General features: G+C 35.9%; 1 long non-coding RNA gene across 1 annotated transcript; it reads left to right on the forward strand.

The window, feature by feature from the left end:
* Nucleotides 1-422: 422 nt before the first annotated feature.
* LOC113355120 lies at nt 423-5,969 on the forward strand. The gene is made up of 6 exons (XR_003362130.1): nt 423-674; nt 867-1,088; nt 1,453-1,719; nt 2,422-2,536; nt 4,358-4,431; nt 4,741-5,969. It is a non-coding gene; the product is annotated as an uncharacterized LOC113355120 (long non-coding RNA).
* The last annotated feature ends 864 nt before the right edge of the window (nt 5,970-6,833 follow it).

Consider the following 6,833-nt stretch of genomic DNA (forward strand, 5'->3'; position numbering starts at 1 on the left):
ACCCATGCATTCATTCACTAAATTTTCATTCTGAGCTCCCAAAAGTGCAACAAATGCATTATGCAGTACCGGAGCAATCCATGAAATTAATATATTTCCTAATGTTAAAACCAAATTAAGCGATGAAACTGATTTTCCGGAATTAAAACGTGCATCATAAACCCAATATTGTACCCATCAAATTATAGAAACTCCATAAGTTTATTTTCCTTGACCATGTTGATACTAGAAAACCTGGCCTAAAATGAAGTGAAAATAAACACTTGCATCCGATTCACATATTGTGTACTAGTGATGTAAACCAAGTGTAATAATAATACAGCAGGGGGTCACGTGGTTTTGGGGAACTCTGGGATCCTACGACCTGGAAGGGTACTTTCAAGGTTACATTTGATTCAATCACTCACTTAGTTCTTTTTCTCTCCCTCATCTTCAGCGCTTCTTGTTCACGCCGCCTCTAAACAAAACAACCTCAGATCAGATCATCATGGATTCTGATGATCACCAACATCAACAAACACACGATCGCACAAAGATTTATAATACCTTGCTTCTCTTCGTCTCCGTTGGGGTAGAAACCCTTCAAGGCTTTACCACTCGATGCAACCATCCACGGATCACAGAATCAGTGCTTTGCTTTACTTAGGAAATGCAACCTCTCATTCTCTGTTGATGTAAGATTTAATTACTGAATATCTTCAACTCAATATGATTAGTAGATAGAGGATTCCATAGACTCTCTGAATCTTAATAGCATCTTCCTCAACTGTAGGAGAAAGCTTTTGTGATCTTGCCTTAGAAGCTTAGAGCACAACAAAATATTATTGTTGTCTTAATTAAGATAATTTCATATTTGTCAATTGCAGAGTACCTTGAATCGAGGCCAAAACATGGGCAAAAGTACTTAAAAAACATGGGCAAGGAATTTGATGAGGCAAAACAAAAAGGCTAAGAACTAAGAAGAATCCAATTTCGTGAATCAATATGACATTTTTTGCCGAATCATTGAATTTGAAGTTCCATATATTTGACAGGGGCGAAGCCAAATTGAGAGGTGGGTGTGCAATTGCACTTTCAGCCCCTCAAATGTGAGCTCTCAATCCTAATTTGAGCTATTTTATCCAATTTTTAGTCATTTTAACCCTTTTGCACCCCCTCAAACATGCGTTATAACTTGCCCACCCATTTCTCGAATCCTGGCTCTGAGATCTTTCAACTCAGGACTTTCATATTTCAGTCATTTGTTTTAGGTCTTACATTTTTTCCAAATCATTGAATTTGAAGTTCCATGTTTACTAGACCACGTAAATTTTGACACTTGGGTGCTTAACTTGAAATAAAGAGTGCATGAATATTCTCAAAGAATCACCCTCTGTTAACATTGGCACGAAATCACTACTAGTACTTATCTTGCTTCGTCTAATGATGTTTTTGTGCACAACTTTCCCACAGGAAATGACCATAAAAATGTACATATTACTCTAGTGTTGCTGTCAAGAACGACCATGAGATTCATAGTAGATGTTATCGAGACAGTACTATTTACATAGATTTGTTTGAGAATGTATATCGATCAACTAAGTCACTCGCTATTCTCCTGTACAAGCCGGTGACTCAACGAGAGAAAAAAGGCAATATTGAAAGAGGAGATGCAAAAATTGAGCTAATCCAGCTTGAATTTTCCAAACTGTGTAATGAATAAACAAGGCATAAGAAAAGGTAAAAACTTCTGTTTTTTGTTTTGCCTATCTTATGGTGAACGTCTACAGTGAAGCATTTTCTTTTCCTTGTGCTCTTGACCTAAGCTAAAGGTGCCTATCACTTTTTCTTCAAAATGATATCAATATTTGTATAATTTCCATTTATGAGGTACCGTGTTCCTTCATTTCTCTGGTTCCCCAGTCCGCTGATAAAAAAGACTCTTACATGCACACATCCATTTTTATAGATCATTTTGTTACATTTGCAGTGCTAAGCCTTGACAGTCCATAGACTATAGACACTTATTCAAATAATGGAAAAACAGTGCAAGTATGAATACGAGAATAATACACTCATTCACACAACTTTGCAAACATGCTTTTATATGGTTCCACACATTGAACATTAAACCAATTAGACAAGTTGATTTGTTTGAAGAACACTATTTTTATCCCCTGAACCATCGTTTTTATTTCCTTCAATGTCCAACCACTAAGGTTTAGTTTACTTGTTTCTTCTTCTTTTCTTTTGAATTTTTACCACATTAGATGTACTCGATATAGTTTGTAGTAGAAACACCTTATATGTCTGGAGACTCTCTGAATCTTAGTAAAACCTTCCTCAACTGTAGGAGAAGCTTTAATGTTAGAAGCTTAGTGCAGAAAAAATAATTAGTGTGGTTTTAAGACTTGTTTTGATTTTCGTATTTGTCAATTACAGGTACCTTGAATCGAGGCCAAAGCATGGACAAAAGTGCTTAAAAGGACATTTAGAAGAGATAGGAATTTGACTGCGAGGAAAACAAAAAGGCTAGGAAGAAATTTCGTGACCAATGGTGAGTTTTATATCCATATGACCGTCTATGAATCAGATTTTGAATCTGGTTGATGGTAAACCATAAGACAAGATAAGATGTACATTTGAAATGAAAATTTGACTTGGTACTGTATTTGATACCAAATGAATGTCTTGCCTCAGCCAGCCAAACAAAGCATAGATGATGATTAGCTTCCAATTTAAGCATGTATTTTCTGGAGTATCATTGTGTATTTTAATGTAGTCTATCAATTATAAGGAACTAGTAAAATCGACAATATTCCGTAAATAAAGGATGAGAGTGTTTTAATTTTTATTAGAATTATTTTGAAGCAATCAATTAACAACTGAAAGATAGATTAGGTAGACGTCGTACCTGTGTTTCTTGCCAAATGTTTATTTGTGGGGATATTTCTTGTTTCAGCGCAACTCTTGATTTTTTTTTGAAGCATGCGCAACTCTTGATGATTATCATGTTACCATTTGCTAGTCATGTTTTTATAAAGCCTGGATTCTTGGTCCAGTGAGCTTGGTTAGCATGGGTTTCATCCAGATGATGTGGGGAAATTTAAGATGTTGGGTAGCAGAGTTTGGATTAGGAGACTGGTTGTTGGCATGTCAGTTTCCAAAGATCCCACATAGCGTGAGCTATATTGTGAATAAGGTTTATATGGATGATTTTGTAGCTTACATTTCATAGGCTGGTAGGCCTACAGTCTGCAGCTGTTTATGGATGTAAACGCTTTAGGTATTAGAATTTGATATGTATGATTTAGGTTCCTCAGCAAGTATGAACATCATGTTTCTCTATAAAGCCTGGATTAGGAGAGATCCAGTGAGCATGGTTAGCATTAGCAGCACTTATAGGAGTAAATGCAGAATTGGTTTCATGCATGTAAATAATGTGAGGAAATTATAAGAGGTAAATAATACGAAGGCAGAGTTGGAATTGTGTCTTATATCCAGCCATTTTTACCTGTAAACTCCCAAATCGTTATGCATACAGTACATGTTCATCGAATATGTTAGTCCCTTAATTCCGTCCTAGACTGATATTCCTTTCAACTATTCTACACTATTTGTTGTTAGTCTCATACTTCACACATGTTCTTGATTACAACATTCTCTCACTGGCATGAGTGATGATAATCTGTAGCTAGCTTTGCATGGTTCTTGTGCAATAATGGTTCTTTTAGCTAACCTCTGTTGATCTCTTAATGTGCTTTTTGTTGGTATCTGATTTCATTGCAATCTGAGAATGCAATGCATAGTTTCGTAACTTGTCTTGGTTGTAAAAATCATAGTCAAGTAAATTTCATAGAATTGGAAGTCTGAATAGGATACAAAACTAGAATTTTCTCATTATTAATCAGTAAACATTGTTAGGACAACAAGGCAGATTTCTGCCTCATCGCAACACTAGAATTTTCTCATTATTAATCGTAAATTGTTTTGTGTTGTATGTGTGGTAGCGGATAAGTGTTGTGCACTGATTCCATTTAATATAAGTCTTTTTGAATCTTAGTAACACCTTCATCAACTGTTGGAGAAAAAGATAATGGACCGCCCAAGGAATGATGTGATGCCCTTCGAGCTACCACATGCATGCAGTTGTACTCACTTTAGTTGGTGAGGAGATTAGAGAAATAAATAATCCACTTCAAGTACAATAGACGGCCCCTAAAAAGAAGAAAACAGTGGTCCCATCGATCATTAATTCACCTCATATAACAATCTTAGACTAATATTGGACCTCCACATAAATTAAGATCATGTTATATCGTTGTTCACTGTCTATTGTGTTGTGCTTACATTTTTTTTTTTGGAACAACCGGGATAGTAGGACTGGTCTAATTTTGGGACAAAGGGGAATGACTGAGATTGGCGGCAGGGTGGAGAGGAGAATGATCAAAGGTTTGGATTCATTGTCCCATGTTTAGCCCATATTAATTGTCTAAGCTTTAACATTTTTCTATTTTCATTCTCTTTAGACTTAGCTAATTTTAATAACAAGGTTGCCAATAGAGGGTACTAACCACATATTTGCTTGGTCTCAATGGCAAGGTGGGTGACTTATTTGTATAAGAAAAAAAACGATTCTGAGTATAGTTCACATTTATTTACTAGACACTGGAATCCACAATTATATGTTAGTAGGCTTTTTATCGAAGGTTAAATATGAAAAATGATAGATTCATTTTTTTGTATTGTATTTTATCGAAGGTTTATAGGTGCACTAACAAAAGTATCGGTAGGCTCATGGTCAAGAGCAACCAATGGCGGCTGTTTTACATTGTGAATTTGTGATATCCATCGGCTGGAGCTGGGTGATATACCATAAATATGGTGTGCATGGTGTACATGACAGTGACCATGAGCAAGTGGACGTACTAAACAATCTCTTGGTGCGCACCTATTACGTTTGCAATCCATTTACTAAACAATTTCGGTTTGTTGTGAGTGGATCTCAGGGAAAAGAAAAGGGTTTTGATGCCTTTTCTAGTGTAGCTTGGCTTACAATTCACGTAATTCACCCCACTACGAAGTTGTTTGCATTTGGTTTACGAAACAACCACAAGATGCTGACACCAATTGGAGATATACTCATCTGACACTGCTACTTGGAAGCTTTCTGGAGATGTTTTTTCTGCACCTCGTCGTAGCTTCCTCTATAAAAGTGGAGTATTTTGGAAAGGTTGGTTGCACTGGATTGACCCATCGATAGAAGGGAATTCTTTTTATTTCAATGTTGATCAAGAATTAAGAATGAAAATGCCAGACTACCGTTTTGTTCCTAATGTAGAGGATAAAATGATGGTTAGATTCTTCGGGGAGTGTAGGGGTCACTTGCATCTAATTGTCAGTCCTGCTTCACTTTCTAGTTTTGAAGTTTCGGAATTGGAGACCGACTACATGGGATGGAATGTAAAATATCATGTTTCTCCCCAAGAATTGATAATTTTGTATCCACGGCCCCCTGACTTTGATGTATTGCTGGTATAGGAAGTAGAAAGCAATTCGTCGAAGATGGTATTACTAATCCAAGATAAAGTTTTTTCTTATGATATACAGGACAAGAGCTTCAAGGAAATTCATAACCAGTTTGGTCGATCCAATTTTTCTTTTCAATACATAATTGCAGGCTTAGGTGTGTACAAGCACATCTAATTATTTGTTCTGTGTGAATTTTATCTTTTGCTTACTATCTTCATGAGTGCTAGTTGTTGCATTAGCATTTGAATTCTCTTATTTGGGGTTTGTATTACCGTCTGTGTATAAGTGATGATTGTTAGTGCAGTAATTTTCAACGGATGCTATTATGAAATCAAATGTGAACCTTGCAGAAAACCTCTACAATAGTTTTTCTTCTTCATGTAGCTATTCAGTAGTATCACCTTGTTTCTCTGGTGGGCATGGTGATGGTTCTTTGTGTCTAATCAGCCTCCTTGATGTTTTCCCCTATTTCATATAATTTCTGAAAAATTCTTTTCTTCCTGTAGCTATTCAGCTGGGTCTTGTGTGTAATCTTGGTCTGAGGTTTTTTTTTTAGAGACTGCAAGATGAGCCTGAGTTGCATAGTGGTTCTTGAGAGTTTTTGGAGAATTTTCAATTTAAAGTGTGGGTATTTAATGATTCTCTAATATGATTCCCAACAAAAGATTTCACCTTTCATTTCCATCCGTCTCCTCCTGTAATGGTTTCCTATGAGATGGTAGTTACTACTATCTTATATGGGGTGAATTTTGAATTGCATAACTTTCCTGTGCTACGGTTTTGCCAATTTCAGGTGTGGAGGGACAGGTATTTCAGACCCTTTGGAATGATTTTCCTAGCACTTCTGAAGATTAGACTATCCCCTAAAAAACCAGTAAATTACAATAATATAAACATAAGTGTATCAAGTTGACATCAGAGCCTATGAGCTCGCATTTTGGTTTTCATTTCATCTTTTTTGTTGTTTGTTATTGTATCATCTTTTAGCTTGCTTAGATGATACAATAACATTTATTTAGTCTTATTTCCAGTTTCTTTGTGAACCAAATTTTTCTCACTTCCTCCTTTCCTAAAATGAAAAATCTGAGTGTAAATCACCCTGTTATTTGTTTATTACAAGTTCTCTCTGTGGCCTCATTCTTAGTTACTTTTCTATTCTTTTTTAGTGCTTTACTATTTAGTAATCTCAATTTTACTGGTCTCCCGCTGGGCCTATAAATAATCATGAAATTATTCCGGGGCATTGGTTCTTCAATCACTAAGGACTATCTAAATTATCTATGCCAATATTATAACCCAAATATCGTTTTTTTATCCGAAAC

This window comes from Papaver somniferum, chromosome 3 (genome assembly GCF_003573695.1).
Source record: "Papaver somniferum cultivar HN1 chromosome 3, ASM357369v1, whole genome shotgun sequence".
Classification (NCBI taxonomy): domain Eukaryota; kingdom Viridiplantae; phylum Streptophyta; class Magnoliopsida; order Ranunculales; family Papaveraceae; genus Papaver; species Papaver somniferum.